Source organism: Scyliorhinus torazame, chromosome 4 (genome assembly GCF_047496885.1).
Source record: "Scyliorhinus torazame isolate Kashiwa2021f chromosome 4, sScyTor2.1, whole genome shotgun sequence".
Classification (NCBI taxonomy): Eukaryota; Metazoa; Chordata; class Chondrichthyes; order Carcharhiniformes; family Scyliorhinidae; genus Scyliorhinus; species Scyliorhinus torazame.
The window spans coordinates 58096628-58115943 of record NC_092710.1 but is presented as its reverse complement, the minus strand read 5'-3'; the positions used below and the strand labels follow the sequence as shown (position 1 = coordinate 58115943).

Here is a 19316-nt window from a genome sequence, read left to right as displayed (position 1 = left end):
GAGAGAGAGTAAAGGGTGTCGTCTGGTGTTTGTTGTGGCAGAGTGTGATTGCAAGTAAGGTTAACTGGTCAAGTTGCAAAGTGTCAAAATCTCAAAGTTTTTGGGTGGAAATAGATTTGTCAGCACCAAACCTTCATGCAAAACGGACCGCTATTTCTCCCGCCCGAATTGTTCTTGCTGACGTACAGCAACAGAAATTGTTCAATATTAAAGCAAATTACTGCGGATGTGAAATCTCAAAGAAAAAGGGGAAATGATGGAAAATCTCAGCGGTTCTGGCGGCACCTGGGAGGAGAGAACTGAGCAAATTTTTCGACTCAGGGTCACTCTTCGGCAGAGCAAATCAGTTAATCATTCAATCGTTACACTCTGTTGTCGTTGCTATGCTTTTAAAATGTTCCTCCAGGTTTTCTTGAGGTAAATCCTATTATGCATTCAAAGGAAAATACCGCGGATGCTGCAAATCTGCAAGAGAAACTAAAAGTGAGAGGATAAAATCTTTAAATTTCTGAGGATATCCGTGGTGCCAGACACAGAGTTAAAGTTTCAAATGCGCGTGATCCTTCTACAGGGCTGATGCGAGGAGGAAATGCAAAATTGAAGATGAGTTGAAAATGTGAGTTTAAAGGTTTGAAAAAAGTGCTTCAGCACACAAGGGAAAGCGAGCTTTAAAGTTCACATTGCAGGGATTGCGCCAACATTTACTGCATTCACCTTGAAATGTTGAGCATCACTCCAGCTGTTAATTTCCATTGAAGGCACTGCTGAGATTTGAACTCATGATCTCCTGTTTACTAGACGGGCGCTTTAACCATCTAAGCCACAGCACCTGCATGTAAGCTTAGCGTGCAAGTTTAGAACAGATTTCAATCATTTTGTTTCAACATCAGTTTTCCTGTCATCTCATACGGGCCTTCCGAGTGCAAATTAAAATATTCAGTGGCACTAGTCTTTGATACTGTAAAATTGCATTTATTACTGGAAATGCTGGATTTGTAGCAGTTCTGCATGGGATAAGTAAACAAACAGGAAATGATTGCTCTAACTGGGAAGTGAGTGAACATGACCAGAAATCTATTGTGGTATAATACAGGACAATGTCAGGAGAGAGTTTTAACATGAACTGAAAATGTAGCAAACGTCTTGACAATTCTCCATGGCTGTTGCTCTTCAGCAAAGATGATATTGTCACCGCTCTTCCATTTTCCCTGACCCGTTCTGCATTCTTTCTTCTTCTTTTTTGTTGTTCATTGGGAAGCAATCGTCTTGCGCCAAAGTAAGAGCCCTGATAGGGACTTGAACGCTGGACCCTCATAATAAAAGTTTGAAGCTCTACCGAATGAGCTAGCAAGGCCTAATCTTTGCTGGTTCTCAGAATTTGCTTCGACGTCTCATGAGGGATGTTTTGAATTTCCTTCTTTGGTTATGCAGCCTCTCCAGCTCATTTTACTCGCAGGCATAGCAGCAGCCTCCGTTTGGCTTCCTGTCACAAATTCTTCAGCTTGCACCAACTACTCGCTTCTTACCAGTGACTTGTGATGTGACATCAGTTGTTACCCCCGGACCTGCACTGTCACTTCAAGGCTTTGAAGATTACGTTTAATTCGGTGAAATATAAGTGGGAAGCTACAAAGACACAGATTGTATTGTGAGAGAGAGTAAAGGGTGTCATCTGGTGTTTGTTGTGGCAGAGTGTGAATGCAAGTAAGGTTAACCGGTCAAGTTGCAAAGTGTCAAAATCTCAAAGTTTTTGGGTGGAAATAGATTTGTCAGCACCAAACCTTCATGCAAAACGGACCGCTATTTCTCCCGCCCGAATTGTTCTTGCTAACGTACAGCAACAGAAATTGTTCAATATTAAAGCAAATTACTGCGGATGTGAAATCTCAAAGAAAAAGGGGAAAAGATGGAAAATCTCAGCGGTTCTGGCGGCACCTGGGAGGAGAGAACTGAGCAATTTTTTCGACGCAGGGTCACTCTTCGGCAGAGCAAATCAGTTAATCATTCAATCGTTACACTCTGTTGTCGTTGCTATGCTTTTAAAATGTTCCTCCAGGTTTTCTTGAGGTAAATCCTGTTATGCATTCAAAGGAAAATACCGCGGATGCTGCAAATCTGCAAGAGAAACTAAAAGTGAGAGGATAAAATCTTTAAAAATCTGAGGTTACCCGTGGTGCCAGACACAGAATTAAAGTTTCAAATGCGCGATATCCTTCTACAGGGCTGATGCGAGGAGGAAATGCGATGGTGTAGGTGAGCAAAATTGAAGATGAGCGGAAAATGTGAGTTTAAAGGTTTGAAAAAATTGCTTCAGCACACATGGGAATGCAAGCTTTAAGGTTCGCGTTGTAGGGATTGCCCCAACATTTTCTGCATTTACCATGAAATGTTCAGCATCACTCCAGCTGTTAATTTCCATTGAAGGCACTGCTGAGATTTGAACTCAGGATCTCCTGTTTACTAGACAGGCACTTTAACCATCTAAGCCACAGCACCAGCATGCAAGCTTAGCGTGCAAGTTTAGAACAGATTTCAATCATTTTGATTCAACATCAGTTTTCCTGACATCTCATACGGGCCTTCCGAGTGCATATTAAAACATCTTTGGAACTGTAAAATTGCATTTATTACTGGAAATGCTGGATTTGTAGCAGTTCTGCATGGGATAAGTAAACAAACAGGAAATGATTGGTCGAACTGGGAAGTGAGTGAACATGACCAGAAATCTATTGTGGTATAATACAGGACAATGTCAGGAGAGAGTTTTAAAATGAACTGAAAATGTAGCAAACTTCTTGACAATTCTCCATGGCTGTTGCTCTTTAGCAAAGATGATATTTTCACCGCTCTTCCATTTTCCTTGACCCGTTCTGCATTCTTTCTTCGTCTTTTCTGTTGTTCATTGGGAAGCAAACATCTTGAGCCAAAGTAAGAGCCCTGATAGGGACTTGAACGCTGGACCCTCATATTAAAAGTCTGAAGCTCTACCGAATGAGTTACCAAGGCCTAATCTTTGCTGGTTCTCATAATTTACTTCAACGTCTCATGAGGGATGTTTTGAATTTCCTTCTTTGGTGATGCAGCCTCTCCAGCTCATTTTACTCGCAGGCATTGCAGCAGCCTCCGTTTGGCTTCCTTTCACAAATTCTTCAGCTTGCACCAACTACTCGCTTCTTACCAGTGACTTGTGATGTGACATCAGTTGTTTCCCCTAGACCTGCACTGTCACTTCAAGGCTTTGAAGATTACGTTTAATTCGGTGAAATATAAGTGGAAAGCTACAAAGACACAGATTGTATTGTGAGAGAGAGTAAAGGGTGTCATCTGGTGTTTGTTGTGGCAGAGTGTGAATGCAAGTAAGTTTAACCGGTCAAGTTGCAAAGTGTCAAAATCTCAAAGTTTTTGGGTGGAAATAGATTTGTCAGCGCCAAATCTTCATGCAAAACGGACCGCTATTTCTCCCGCCCGAATTGTTCTTGCTAACGTACAGCAACAGAAATTGTTCAATATAAAAGCAAATTATTGCGGATGTGAAATCTCAAAGAAAAAGGGGAAAAGATGGAAAATCTCAGCGGTTCTGGCGGCATCTGGGAAGAGAGAACTGAGCAATTTTTTCGACAATTGGGTCACTATTCGGCAGAGCAAATCAGTTAATCATTCAATCGCTACACTCTGTTGTCGTTGCTATACTTTTAAAATGTTCCTCCAGGTTTTCTTGAGGTAAATCCTATTATGCATTCAAAGGAAAATACCGCGGATGCTGCAAATCTGCAAGAGAAACTAAAAGTGAGAGGATAAAATCTTTAAAAATCTGAGGATATCCGTGGTGCCAGACACAGAGTTAAAGTTTCAAATGCGCGTGATCCTTCTACAGGGCTAAAGCGAGGAGGAAATGCGATGGTGTAGGTGAGCAAAATTGAAGATGAGCGGAAAATAGGAGTTGAACGGTTTGAAGAAAGTGCTTCAGCACAAAAGGGTAAACAAGCTTTAAGGTTTGCGTTGCAGGGACATTGCCAACATTTTTTGCATTCACCATGCAATGTTGTGCCTCACTCCAGCTGCTAACTTCCATTGAAGGCACTGCTGAGATTTGAACTCAGGACCTCCTGTCTGCAAGACAAGCACTTTAACCATCGAAGCCACAGCACCAGCATGCAAGGTTAGCGTGCAAGTTTAGAACAAATTTCAATCATTTTGATTCAACATCAGTTTTCCTGACATCTCATACGGGCCTTCCGAGTGCAAATTAAAATTTTCATTGGCACTGGTCTTTGAAACTGTAAAATTGCATTTATTACTGGAAATGCTGGATTTGTAGCAGTACTGCATGGGATAAGTAAACAAACAGGAAATGATTGGTCGAACTGGGAAGTGAGTGAACGTGACCAGAAATCTATTGTGGTTTAATACAGGGCAATGTCAGGAGAGAATTTTAACATGAACTGAAAATGAAGCAAACTTCTTGACAATTCTCCATGGCTGTTGCTCTTTATCAAAGATGATATTGTCACCGATCTTCCATTTTCCCCGACCCGTTCTGCATTCTTTATTTTTCTTTTTTGTTGTTCATTGGGAAGCAAATGTCTTGAGCCAAAGTAAGAGCCCTGATAGGGACTTGAACGCTGGACCCTCATAATAAAAGTCTAAAGCTCTACCGCATGAGCTACCAAGGTCTAATCTTTGCTGGTTCTCATAAGTTACTTCAAAGTCTCATGAGGGATGTTTTGAATTTCCTTCTTTGGTGATGCAGCCTCTCCAGCTCATTTTACTCGCAGGCATAGCAGCAGCCTCCGTTTGGCTTCCTTTCACAAATTCTTCAGCTTGCACCAACTACTCGCTTCTCACCAGTGACTTGTGATGTGACATCTGTTGTTACCCCCTGATCTGCACTGTCACTTCAAGGCTTTGAAGATTACGTTTAATTCGGTGAAATATAAGTGGGAAGCTACAAAGACACAGATTGTATTGTGAGAGAGAGTAAACGGTGTCATCTGGCGTTTGTTGTGGCAGAGTGGGAATGCAAGTAAGGTTAACCGGTCAAGTTGCAAAGTGTCAAAATCTCAAAGTTTTTGGGTGGAAATAGATTTGTCAGCACCAAATCTTCATGCAAAACGGACCGCTATTTCTCCCGCCCGAATTGTTCTTGCTAACGTACAGCAACAGAAATTGTTCAATATTAAAGCAAATTACTGCGGATGTGAAATCTCAAAGAAAAAGGGGAAAAGATGCAAAATCTCAGCGGTTCTGGCGGCATCTGGGAAGAGAAAACTGAGCAATTTTTTCGACTCAGGGTCACTCTTCGGCAGAGCAAATCAGTTAATCATTCAATCGTTACACTCTGTTGTCGTTGCTATACTTTTAAAATGTTCCTCCAGGTTTTCTTGAGGTAAATCCTATTATACATTCAAAGGAAAATACCGCGGATGCTGCAAATCTGCAAGAGAAACTAAAAGTGAGAGGATAAAATCTATAAAACTCTGAGGTTATCCGTGGTGCCAGACACAGAGTTAAAGTTTCAAATGCGCGATATCCTTCTACAAGGCTGAAGCGAGGAGGAAATGCGATGGTGTAGGTGAGCAAAATTGAAGATGAGCGGAAAATGTGAGTTTAAAGGTTTGAAAAAATTGCTTCAGCACACAAGGGAAAACGAGCTTTAAGGTTCGCGTTGCAGGGATTGTGCCAACATTTTCTGCATTTACCATGAAATGTCATGCGTTACTCTAGCTGTTAATTTCCATTGAAGGCACTGCTGAGATTTGAACTCAGGATCTCCTGTTTAGTAGACAGGCGCTTTAACCATCTAAGCCACAGCACCAGCATGCAAGCTTAGCGTGCAAGTTTAGAACAGATTTCAATCATTTTGATTCAACATCAGTTTTCCTGACATCTCATATGGGCCTTCCGAGTGCAAATTAAAATATTCATTGGCACTGGTCTTTGAAACTGTAAAATTGCATTTATTGCTGGAAATGCTGGATTTGTAGCAGTTCTGCATGGGATAAGTAAACAAACAGGAAATGATTGGTCGAACTGGGAAGTGAGCGAACATGATCAGAAATCTATTGTGGTATAATATAGGACAATGTCAGGAGAGAATTTTAACATGAACTGAAAATGTAGCAAACGTCTTGACAATTATCCATGGCTGTTGCACTTTAGCAAAGATGATAATGTCACCGTTCTTCCATTTTCCCTGACCCGTTCTGCATTCTTGATTCTTCTTTTTTGTTGTTCGTTGGGAAGCAAACGTCTTGAGCCAAAGTAAGAGCCCTGATAGGGACTTGAACGCTGGACCCTCATAATAAAAGTATGAAGCTCTACCGAATGAGCTACCAAGGCCCAATCTTTGCTGGTTCTCATAATTTACTTCAACGTCTCATGAGGGATGTTTTGAATTTCCTTCTTTGGTGATGCAGCCTCTCCAGCTCATTTTACTCGCAGGCATAGCAGCAGCCTCCGTTTGGCTTCCTTTCACAAATTCTTCAGCTTGCACCAACTACTCGCTTCTTACCAGTGACTTGTGATGTGACATCAGTTGTTACCCCCGGACCTGCACTGTCACTTCAAGGCTTTGAAGGTTACGTTTAATTCGGTGAAATATAAGTGGGAAGCTACAAAGACACAGATTGTATTGTGAGAGAGAGTAAACGGTGTCATCTGGCGTTTGTTGTGGCAGAGTGTGAATGCAAGTAAGGTTAACCGGTCAAGTTGCAAAGTGTCAAAATCTCAAAGTTTTTGGGTGGAAATAGATTTGTCAGCACCAAATCTTCATGCAAAACGGACCGCTATTTCTCCCGCCCGAATTGTTCTTGCTAACGTACAGCAACAGAAATTGTTCAATATTAAAGCAAATTACTGCGGATGTGAAATCTCAAAGAAAAAGGGGAAAAGATGCAAAATCTCAGCGGTTCTGGCGGCATCTGGGAAGAGAAAACTGAGCAATTTTTTCGACTCAGGGTCACTCTTCGGCAGAGCAAATCAGTTAATCATTCAATCGTTACACTCTGTTGTCGTTGCTATACTTTTAAAATGTTCCTCCAGGTTTTCTTGAGGTAAATCCTATTATACATTCAAAGGAAAATACCGCGGATGCTGCAAATCTGCAAGAGAAACTAAAAGTGAGAGGATAAAATCTATAAAACTCTGAGGTTATCCGTGGTGCCAGACACAGAGTTAAAGTTTCAAATGCGCGATATCCTTCTACAAGGCTGAAGCGAGGAGGAAATGCGATGGTGTAGGTGAGCAAAATTGAAGATGAGCGGAAAATGTGAGTTTAAAGGTTTGAAAAAATTGCTTCAGCACACAAGGGAAAACGAGCTTTAAGGTTCGCGTTGCAGGGATTGTGCCAACATTTTCTGCATTTACCATGAAATGTCATGCGTTACTCTAGCTGTTAATTTCCATTGAAGGCACTGCTGAGATTTGAACTCAGGATCTCCTGTTTAGTAGACAGGCGCTTTAACCATCTAAGCCACAGCACCAGCATGCAAGCTTAGCGTGCAAGTTTAGAACAGATTTCAATCATTTTGATTCAACATCAGTTTTCCTGACATCTCATATGGGCCTTCCGAGTGCAAATTAAAATATTCATTGGCACTGGTCTTTGAAACTGTAAAATTGCATTTATTGCTGGAAATGCTGGATTTGTAGCAGTTCTGCATGGGATAAGTAAACAAACAGGAAATGATTGGTCGAACTGGGAAGTGAGCGAACATGATCAGAAATCTATTGTGGTATAATATAGGACAATGTCAGGAGAGAATTTTAACATGAACTGAAAATGTAGCAAACGTCTTGACAATTCTCCATGGCTGTTGCACTTTAGCAAAGATGATAATGTCACCGTTCTTCCATTTTCCCTGACCCGTTCTGCATTCTTGATTCTTCTTTTTTGTTGTTCGTTGGGAAGCAAACGTCTTGAGCCAAAGTAAGAGCCCTGATAGGGACTTGAACGCTGGACCCTCATAATAAAAGTATGAAGCTCTACCGAATGAGCTACCAAGGCCCAATCTTTGCTGGTTCTCATAATTTACTTCAACGTCTCATGAGGGATGTTTTGAATTTCCTTCTTTGGTGATGCAGCCTCTCCAGCTCATTTTACTCGCAGGCATAGCAGCAGCCTCCGTTTGGCTTCCTTTCACAAATTCTTCAGCTTGCACCAACTACTCGCTTCTTACCAGTGACTTGTGATGTGACATCAGTTGTTACCCCCGGACCTGCACTGTCACTTCAAGGCTTTGAAGGTTACGTTTAATTCGGTGAAATATAAGTGGGAAGCTACAAAGACACAGATTGTATTGTGAGAGAGAGTAAACGGTGTCATCTGGCGTTTGTTGTGGCAGAGTGTGAATGCAAGTAAGGTTAACCGGTCAAGTTGCAAAGTGTCAAAATCTCAAAGTTTTTGGGTGGAAATAGATTTGTCAGCACCAAATCTTCATGCAAAACGGACCGCTATTTCTCCCGCCCGAATTGTTCTTGCTAACGTACAGCAACAGAAATTGTTCAATATTAAAGCAAATTACTGCGGATGTGAAATCTCAAAGAAAAAGGGGAAAAGATGGAAAATCTCAGCGGTTCTGGCGGCACCTGGGAGGAGAGAACTGAGCAATTTTTTCGACGCAGGGTCACTCTTCGGCAGAGCAAATCAGTTAATCATTCAATCGTTACACTCTGTTGTCGTTGCTATGCTTTTAAAATGTTCCTCCAGGTTTTCTTGAGGCAAATCCTGTTATGCATTCAAAGGAAAATACCGCGGATGCTGCAAATCTGCAAGAGAAACTAAAAGTGAGAGGATAAAATCTTTAAAAATCTGAGGTTACCCGTGGTGCCAGACACAGAATTAAAGTTTCAAATGCGCGATATCCTTCTACAGGGCTGATGCGAGGAGGAAATGCAAAATTGAAGATGAGCTGAAAATGTGAGTTTAAAGGTTTGAAAAAAATGCTTCAGCACAAAAGAAAGCAAGCTTTAAGGTTCGCGTTGCAGGGATTGTGCCAACATATACTGCACTTAGCATGAAATGTCAGGCATTACTCCAGCTGTTAATTTCCATTGATGGCACTGCTGAGATTTGAACTCAAGATCTCCTGTTCACTAGACAGGCGCTTGAACCATCTAAGCCACAGGACCAGCATGCAAGCTTATCGTGCAAGTTTAGAACAGATTTCAATCATTTTGATTCAACATCAGTTTTCCTGACATCTCATACGGGCCTTCCGAGTGCAAATTAAAATATTCATTGGCACTGGTCTTTGAAACTGTAAAATTGCATTTATTACTGGAAATGCTGGATTTTAAGCAGTTCTGCATGGGATAAGTAAACAAACAGGAAATGATTGGTCGAACTGGGAAGTGAGTGAACATGACCAGAAATCTATTGTGGTATCATACAGGACAATGTCAGGGGAGAATTTTAACATGAACTGAAAATGAAGCATACTTCTAGACAATTCTCCATGGCTGTTGCACTTTCGCAAAGATTATATTGTCACCGTTCTTCCATTTTCCCTGACCCGTTCTGCATTCTTTCTTCTTCTTTTTTGTTGTTCATTGGGAAGCAAACGTCTTGAGCCAAAGTAAGAGCCCTGATAGGGACTTGAACGCTGGACCCTCATATTAAAAGTCTGAAGCTCTACCGAATGAGCGACCAAGGCCTAATCTTTGCTGGTTCTCATAATTTACTTCAACGTCTCATGAGGGATTTTTTGAAATTCCTTCTTTGGTGATGCAGCATCTCCAGCTCATTTTACTCGCAGGCACAGCAGCATCGTCCCTTTGGCTTCCTATCACAAATTCTTCAGCTTGCACTAACTACTCGCTTCTTACCAGTGACTTGTGATGTGACAACAGCTGTCACCCCCGGACCTGCACTGTCACTTCAAGGCTTTGAAGATTACGTTTAATTCGGTGAAATATAAGTGGGAAGCTACAAAGACACAGATTGTATTGTGAGAGAGAGTAAAGGGTGTCGTCTGGTGTTTGTTGTGGCAGAGTGTGATTGCAAGTAAGGTTAACTGGTCAAGTTGCAAAGTGTCAAAATCTCAAAGTTTTTGGGTGGAAATAGATTTGTCAGCACCAAACCTTCATGCAAAACGGACCGCTATTTCTCCCGCCCGAATTGTTCTTGCTGACGTACAGCAACAGAAATTGTTCAATATTAAAGCAAATTACTGCGGATGTGAAATCTCAAAGAAAAAGGGGAAATGATGGAAAATCTCAGCGGTTCTGGCGGCACCTGGGAGGAGAGAACTGAGCAAATTTTTCGACTCAGGGTCACTCTTCGGCAGAGCAAATCAGTTAATCATTCAATCGTTACACTCTGTTGTCGTTGCTATGCTTTTAAAATGTTCCTCCAGGTTTTCTTGAGGTAAATCCTATTATGCATTCAAAGGAAAATACCGCGGATGCTGCAAATCTGCAAGAGAAACTAAAAGTGAGAGGATAAAATCTTTAAATTTCTGAGGATATCCGTGGTGCCAGACACAGAGTTAAAGTTTCAAATGCGCGTGATCCTTCTACAGGGCTGATGCGAGGAGGAAATGCAAAATTGAAGATGAGTTGAAAATGTGAGTTTAAAGGTTTGAAAAAAGTGCTTCAGCACACAAGGGAAAGCGAGCTTTAAAGTTCACATTGCAGGGATTGCGCCAACATTTACTGCATTCACCTTGAAATGTTGAGCATCACTCCAGCTGTTAATTTCCATTGAAGGCACTGCTGAGATTTGAACTCATGATCTCCTGTTTACTAGACGGGCGCTTTAACCATCTAAGCCACAGCACCTGCATGTAAGCTTAGCGTGCAAGTTTAGAACAGATTTCAATCATTTTGTTTCAACATCAGTTTTCCTGTCATCTCATACGGGCCTTCCGAGTGCAAATTAAAATATTCAGTGGCACTAGTCTTTGATACTGTAAAATTGCATTTATTACTGGAAATGCTGGATTTGTAGCAGTTCTGCATGGGATAAGTAAACAAACAGGAAATGATTGCTCTAACTGGGAAGTGAGTGAACATGACCAGAAATCTATTGTGGTATAATACAGGACAATGTCAGGAGAGAGTTTTAACATGAACTGAAAATGTAGCAAACGTCTTGACAATTCTCCATGGCTGTTGCTCTTCAGCAAAGATGATATTGTCACCGCTCTTCCATTTTCCCTGACCCGTTCTGCATTCTTTCTTCTTCTTTTTTGTTGTTCATTGGGAAGCAATCGTCTTGCGCCAAAGTAAGAGCCCTGATAGGGACTTGAACGCTGGACCCTCATAATAAAAGTTTGAAGCTCTACCGAATGAGCTAGCAAGGCCTAATCTTTGCTGGTTCTCAGAATTTGCTTCGACGTCTCATGAGGGATGTTTTGAATTTCCTTCTTTGGTTATGCAGCCTCTCCAGCTCATTTTACTCGCAGGCATAGCAGCAGCCTCCGTTTGGCTTCCTGTCACAAATTCTTCAGCTTGCACCAACTACTCGCTTCTTACCAGTGACTTGTGATGTGACATCAGTTGTTACCCCCGGACCTGCACTGTCACTTCAAGGCTTTGAAGATTACGTTTAATTCGGTGAAATATAAGTGGGAAGCTACAAAGACACAGATTGTATTGTGAGAGAGAGTAAAGGGTGTCATCTGGTGTTTGTTGTGGCAGAGTGTGAATGCAAGTAAGGTTAACCGGTCAAGTTGCAAAGTGTCAAAATCTCAAAGTTTTTGGGTGGAAATAGATTTGTCAGCACCAAACCTTCATGCAAAACGGACCGCTATTTCTCCCGCCCGAATTGTTCTTGCTAACGTACAGCAACAGAAATTGTTCAATATTAAAGCAAATTACTGCGGATGTGAAATCTCAAAGAAAAAGGGGAAAAGATGGAAAATCTCAGCGGTTCTGGCGGCACCTGGGAGGAGAGAACTGAGCAATTTTTTCGACGCAGGGTCACTCTTCGGCAGAGCAAATCAGTTAATCATTCAATCGTTACACTCTGTTGTCGTTGCTATGCTTTTAAAATGTTCCTCCAGGTTTTCTTGAGGTAAATCCTGTTATGCATTCAAAGGAAAATACCGCGGATGCTGCAAATCTGCAAGAGAAACTAAAAGTGAGAGGATAAAATCTTTAAAAATCTGAGGTTACCCGTGGTGCCAGACACAGAATTAAAGTTTCAAATGCGCGATATCCTTCTACAGGGCTGATGCGAGGAGGAAATGCGATGGTGTAGGTGAGCAAAATTGAAGATGAGCGGAAAATGTGAGTTTAAAGGTTTGAAAAAATTGCTTCAGCACACATGGGAATGCAAGCTTTAAGGTTCGCGTTGTAGGGATTGCCCCAACATTTTCTGCATTTACCATGAAATGTTCAGCATCACTCCAGCTGTTAATTTCCATTGAAGGCACTGCTGAGATTTGAACTCAGGATCTCCTGTTTACTAGACAGGCACTTTAACCATCTAAGCCACAGCACCAGCATGCAAGCTTAGCGTGCAAGTTTAGAACAGATTTCAATCATTTTGATTCAACATCAGTTTTCCTGACATCTCATACGGGCCTTCCGAGTGCATATTAAAACATCTTTGGAACTGTAAAATTGCATTTATTACTGGAAATGCTGGATTTGTAGCAGTTCTGCATGGGATAAGTAAACAAACAGGAAATGATTGGTCGAACTGGGAAGTGAGTGAACATGACCAGAAATCTATTGTGGTATAATACAGGACAATGTCAGGAGAGAGTTTTAAAATGAACTGAAAATGTAGCAAACTTCTTGACAATTCTCCATGGCTGTTGCTCTTTAGCAAAGATGATATTTTCACCGCTCTTCCATTTTCCTTGACCCGTTCTGCATTCTTTCTTCGTCTTTTCTGTTGTTCATTGGGAAGCAAACATCTTGAGCCAAAGTAAGAGCCCTGATAGGGACTTGAACGCTGGACCCTCATATTAAAAGTCTGAAGCTCTACCGAATGAGTTACCAAGGCCTAATCTTTGCTGGTTCTCATAATTTACTTCAACGTCTCATGAGGGATGTTTTGAATTTCCTTCTTTGGTGATGCAGCCTCTCCAGCTCATTTTACTCGCAGGCATTGCAGCAGCCTCCGTTTGGCTTCCTTTCACAAATTCTTCAGCTTGCACCAACTACTCGCTTCTTACCAGTGACTTGTGATGTGACATCAGTTGTTTCCCCCAGACCTGCACTGTCACTTCAAGGCTTTGAAGATTACGTTTAATTCGGTGAAATATAAGTGGAAAGCTACAAAGACACAGATTGTATTGTGAGAGAGAGTAAAGGGTGTCATCTGGTGTTTGTTGTGGCAGAGTGTGAATGCAAGTAAGTTTAACCGGTCAAGTTGCAAAGTGTCAAAATCTCAAAGTTTTTGGGTGGAAATAGATTTGTCAGCGCCAAATCTTCATGCAAAACGGACCGCTATTTCTCCCGCCCGAATTGTTCTTGCTAACGTACAGCAACAGAAATTGTTCAATATAAAAGCAAATTATTGCGGATGTGAAATCTCAAAGAAAAAGGGGAAAAGATGGAAAATCTCAGCGGTTCTGGCGGCATCTGGGAAGAGAGAACTGAGCAATTTTTTCGACAATTGGGTCACTATTCGGCAGAGCAAATCAGTTAATCATTCAATCGCTACACTCTGTTGTCGTTGCTATACTTTTAAAATGTTCCTCCAGGTTTTCTTGAGGTAAATCCTATTATGCATTCAAAGGAAAATACCGCGGATGCTGCAAATCTGCAAGAGAAACTAAAAGTGAGAGGATAAAATCTTTAAAAATCTGAGGATATCCGTGGTGCCAGACACAGAGTTAAAGTTTCAAATGCGCGTGATCCTTCTACAGGGCTAAAGCGAGGAGGAAATGCGATGGTGTAGGTGAGCAAAATTGAAGATGAGCGGAAAATAGGAGTTGAACGGTTTGAAGAAAGTGCTTCAGCACAAAAGGGTAAACAAGCTTTAAGGTTTGCGTTGCAGGGACATTGCCAACATTTTTTGCATTCACCATGCAATTTTGTGCCTCACTCCAGCTGCTAACTTCCATTGAAGGCACTGCTGAGATTTGAACTCAGGACCTCCTGTCTGCAAGACAAGCACTTTAACCATCGAAGCCACAGCACCAGCATGCAAGATTAGCGTGCAAGTTTAGAACAAATTTCAATCATTTTGATTCAACATCAGTTTTCCTGACATCTCATACGGGCCTTCCGAGTGCAAATTAAAATTTTCATTGGCACTGGTCTTTGAAACTGTAAAATTGCATTTATTACTGGAAATGCTGGATTTGTAGCAGTACTGCATGGGATAAGTAAACAAACAGGAAATGATTGGTCGAACTGGGAAGTGAGTGAACGTGACCAGAAATCTATTGTGGTTTAATACAGGGCAATGTCAGGAGAGAATTTTAACATGAACTGAAAATGAAGCAAACTTCTTGACAATTCTCCATGGCTGTTGCTCTTTATCAAAGATGATATTGTCACCGATCTTCCATTTTCCCCGACCCGTTCTGCATTCTTTATTTTTCTTTTTTGTTGTTCATTGGGAAGCAAATGTCTTGAGCCAAAGTAAGAGCCCTGATAGGGACTTGAACGCTGGACCCTCATAATAAAAGTCTAAAGCTCTACCGCATGAGCTACCAAGGTCTAATCTTTGCTGGTTCTCATAAGTTACTTCAAAGTCTCATGAGGGATGTTTTGAATTTCCTTCTTTGGTGATGCAGCCTCTCCAGCTCATTTTACTCGCAGGCATAGCAGCAGCCTCCGTTTGGCTTCCTTTCACAAATTCTTCAGCTTGCACCAACTACTCGCTTCTCACCAGTGACTTGTGATGTGACATCTGTTGTTACCCCCTGATCTGCACTGTCACTTCAAGGCTTTGAAGATTACGTTTAATTCGGTGAAATATAAGTGGGAAGCTACAAAGACACAGATTGTATTGTGAGAGAGAGTAAACGGTGTCATCTGGCGTTTGTTGTGGCAGAGTGTGAATGCAAGTAAGGTTAACCGGTCAAGTTGCAAAGTGTCAAAATCTCAAAGTTTTTGGGTGGAAATAGATTTGTCAGCACCAAATCTTCATGCAAAACGGACCGCTATTTCTCCCGCCCGAATTGTTCTTGCTAACGTACAGCAACAGAAATTGTTCAATATTAAAGCAAATTACTGCGGATGTGAAATCTCAAAGAAAAAGGGGAAAAGATGCAAAATCTCAGCGGTTCTGGCGGCATCTGGGAAGAGAAAACTGAGCAATTTTTTCGACTCAGGGTCACTCTTCGGCAGAGCAAATCAGTTAATCATTCAATCGTTACACTCTGTTGTCGTTGCTATACTTTTAAAATGTTCCTCCAGGTTTTCTTGAGGTAAATCCTATTATACATTCAAAGGAAAATACCGCGGATGCTGCAAATCTGCAAGAGAAACTAAAAGTGAGAGGATAAAATCTATAAAACTCTGAGGTTATCCGTGGTGCCAGACACAGAGTTAAAGTTTCAAATGCGCGATATCCTTCTACAAGGCTGAAGCGAGGAGGAAATGCGATGGTGTAGGTGAGCAAAATTGAAGATGAGCGGAAAATGTGAGTTTAAAGGTTTGAAAAAATTGCTTCAGCACACAAGGGAAAACGAGCTTTAAGGTTCGCGTTGCAGGGATTGTGCCAACATTTTCTGCATTTACCATGAAATGTCATGCGTTACTCTAGCTGTTAATTTCCATTGAAGGCACTGCTGAGATTTGAACTCAGGATCTCCTGTTTAGTAGACAGGCGCTTTAACCATCTAAGCCACAGCACCAGCATGCAAGCTTAGCGTGCAAGTTTAGAACAGATTTCAATCATTTTGATTCAACATCAGTTTTCCTGACATCTCATATGGGCCTTCCGAGTGCAAATTAAAATATTCATTGGCACTGGTCTTTGAAACTGTAAAATTGCATTTATTGCTGGAAATGCTGGATTTGTAGCAGTTCTGCATGGGATAAGTAAACAAACAGGAAATGATTGGTCGAACTGGGAAGTGAGCGAACATGATCAGAAATCTATTGTGGTATAATATAGGACAATGTCAGGAGAGAATTTTAACATGAACTGAAAATGTAGCAAACGTCTTGACAATTCTCCATGGCTGTTGCACTTTAGCAAAGATGATAATGTCACCGTTCTTCCATTTTCCCTGACCCGTTCTGCATTCTTGATTCTTCTTTTTTGTTGTTCGTTGGGAAGCAAACGTCTTGAGCCAAAGTAAGAGCCCTGATAGGGACTTGAACGCTGGACCCTCATAATAAAAGTATGAAGCTCTACCGAATGAGCTACCAAGGCCCAATCTTTGCTGGTTCTCATAATTTACTTCAACGTCTCATGAGGGATGTTTTGAATTTCCTTCTTTGGTGATGCAGCCTCTCCAGCTCATTTTACTCGCAGGCATAGCAGCAGCCTCCGTTTGGCTTCCTTTCACAAATTCTTCAGCTTGCACCAACTACTCGCTTCTGACCAGTGACTTGTGATGTGACATCAGTTGTTACCCCCGGACCTGCACTGTCACTTCAAGGCTTTGAAGGTTACGTTTAATTCGGTGAAATATAAGTGGGAAGCTACAAAGACACAGATTGTATTGTGAGAGAGAGTAAACGGTGTCATCTGGCGTTTGTTGTGGCAGAGTGTGAATGCAAGTAAGGTTAACCGGTCAAGTTGCAAAGTGTCAAAATCTCAAAGTTTTTGGGTGGAAATAGATTTGTCAGCACCAAATCTTCATGCAAAACGGACCGCTATTTCTCCCGCCCGAATTGTTCTTGCTAACGTACAGCAACAGAAATTGTTCAATATTAAAGCAAATTACTGCGGATGTGAAATCTCAAAGAAAAAGGGGAAAAGATGGAAAATCTCAGCGGTTCTGGCGGCACCTGGGAGGAGAGAACTGAGCAATTTTTTCGACGCAGGGTCACTCTTCGGCAGAGCAAATCAGTTAATCATTCAATCGTTACACTCTGTTGTCGTTGCTATGCTTTTAAAATGTTCCTCCAGGTTTTCTTGAGGCAAATCCTGTTATGCATTCAAAGGAAAATACCGCGGATGCTGCAAATCTGCAAGAGAAACTAAAAGTGAGAGGATAAAATCTTTAAAAATCTGAGGTTACCCGTGGTGCCAGACACAGAATTAAAGTTTCAAATGCGCGATATCCTTCTACAGGGCTGATGCGAGGAGGAAATGCAAAATTGAAGATGAGCTGAAAATGTGAGTTTAAAGGTTTGAAAAAAATGCTTCAGCACAAAAGAAAGCAAGCTTTAAGGTTCGCGTTGCAGGGATTGTGCCAACATATACTGCACTTAGCATGAAATGTCAGGCATTACTCCAGCTGTTAATTTCCATTGATGGCACTGCTGAGATTTGAACTCAAGATCTCCTGTTTACTAGACAGGCGCTTGAACCATCTAAGCCACAGGACCAGCATGCAAGCTTATCGTGCAAGTTTAGAACAGATTTCAATCATTTTGATTCAACATCAGTTTTCCTGACATCTCATACGGGCCTTCCGAGTGCAAATTAAAATATTCATTGGCACTGGTCTTTGAAACTGTAAAATTGCATTTATTACTGGAAATGCTGGATTTTAAGCAGTTCTGCATGGGATAAGTAAACAAACAGGAAATGATTGGTCGAACTGGGAAGTGAGTGAACATGACCAGAAATCTATTGTGGTATCATACAGGACAATGTCAGGGGAGAATTTTAACATGAACTGAAAATGAAGCATACTTCTAGACAATTCTCCATGGCTGTTGCACTTTCGCAAAGATTATATTGTCACCGTTCTTCCATTTTCCCTGACCCGTTCTGCATTCTTTCTTCTTCTTTTTTGTTGTTCATTGGGAAGCAAACGTCTTGAGCCAAAGTAAGAACCCTGAAAGGGACTTGAACGCTGGACCCTCATATTAAAAGTCTGAAGCTCTACCGAATGAGCTACCAAGGCCTAATCTTTGCTGGTTCTCATAATTTACTTCAACGTCTCATGAGGGATTTTTTGAAATTCCTTCTTTGGTGATGCAGCATCTCCAGCTCATTTTACTCGCAGGCACAGCAGCATCGTCCCTTTGGCTTTCTATCACAAATTCTTCAGCTTGCACTAACTACTCGCTTCTTACCAGTGACTTGTGATGTGACAACAGCTGTCACCCCCGGACCTGCACTGTCACTTCAAGGCTTTGAAGATTACGTTTAATTCGGTGAAATATAAGTGGGAAGCTACAAAGACACAGATTGTATTGTGAGAGAGAGTAAAGGGTGTCGTCTGGTGTTTGTTGTGGCAGAGTGTGATTGCAAGTAAGGTTAACTGGTCAAGTTGCAAAGTGTCAAAATCTCAAAGTTTTTGGGTGGAAATAGATTTGTCAGCACCAAACCTTCATGCAAAACGGACCGCTATTTCTCCCGCCCGAATTGTTCTTGCTGACGTACAGCAACAGAAATTGTTCAATATTAAAGCAAATTACTGCGGATGTGAAATCTCAAAGAAAAAGGGGAAATGATGGAAAATCTCAGCGGTTCTGGCGGCACCTGGGAGGAGAGAACTGAGCAAATTTTTCGACTCAGGGTCACTCTTCGGCAGAGCAAATCAGTTAATCATTCAATCGTTACACTCTGTTGTCGTTGCTATGCTTTTAAAATGTTCCTCCAGGTTTTCTTGAGGTAAATCCTATTATGCATTCAAAGGAAAATACCGCGGATGCTGCAAATCTGCAAGAGAAACTAAAAGTGAGAGGATAAAATCTTTAAATTTCTGAGGATATCCGTGGTGCCAGACACAGAGTTAAAGTTTCAAATGCGCGTGATCCTTCTACAGGGCTGATGCGAGGAGGAAATGCAAAATTGAAGATGAGTTGAAAATGTGAGTTTAAAGGTTTGAAAAAAGTGCTTCAGCACACAAGGGAAAGCGAGCTTTAAAGTTCACATTGCAGGGATTGTGCCAACATTTACTGCATTCACCTTGAAATGTTGAGCATCACTCCAGCTGTTAATTTCCATTGAAGGCACTGCTGAGATTTGAACTCATGATCTCCTGTTTACTAGACGGGCGCTTTAACCATCTAAGCCACAGCACCTGCATGTAAGCTTAGCGTGCAAGTTTAGAACAGATTTCAATCATTTTGTTTCAACATCAGTTTTCCTGTCATCTCATACGGGCCTTCCGAGTGCAAATTAAAATATTCAGTGGCACTAGTCTTTGATACTGTAAAATTGCATTTATTACTGGAAATGCTGGATTTGTAGCAGTTCTGCATGGGATAAGTAAACAAACAGGAAATGATTGCTCTAACTGGGAAGTGAGTGAACATGACCAGAAATCTATTGTGGT

The 19316-nt window shown here is 41.4% G+C and overlaps 1 long non-coding RNA gene and 5 other non-coding genes across 6 annotated transcripts in view; all 6 read right to left on the bottom strand.

The window, feature by feature from the left end:
• Window positions 1-19316, bottom strand: part of LOC140410244 (uncharacterized) — an 857189-nt gene that overhangs the window by 400188 nt on the left and 437685 nt on the right. The window lies entirely within an intron of this gene.
• trnat-agu (transfer RNA threonine (anticodon AGU)) lies at window positions 2423-2496 on the bottom strand. The gene has a single exon. It is a non-coding gene; the product is annotated as a tRNA-Thr (tRNA).
• On the bottom strand, window positions 5742-5815 carry trnas-acu (transfer RNA serine (anticodon ACU)). Its single transcript has one exon. It is a non-coding gene; the product is annotated as a tRNA-Ser (tRNA).
• trnas-acu (transfer RNA serine (anticodon ACU)) lies at window positions 7408-7481 on the bottom strand. Its single transcript has one exon. It is a non-coding gene; the product is annotated as a tRNA-Ser (tRNA).
• trnat-agu (transfer RNA threonine (anticodon AGU)) lies at window positions 12372-12445 on the bottom strand. Its single transcript has one exon. It is a non-coding gene; the product is annotated as a tRNA-Thr (tRNA).
• On the bottom strand, window positions 15691-15764 carry trnas-acu (transfer RNA serine (anticodon ACU)). The gene has a single exon. It is a non-coding gene; the product is annotated as a tRNA-Ser (tRNA).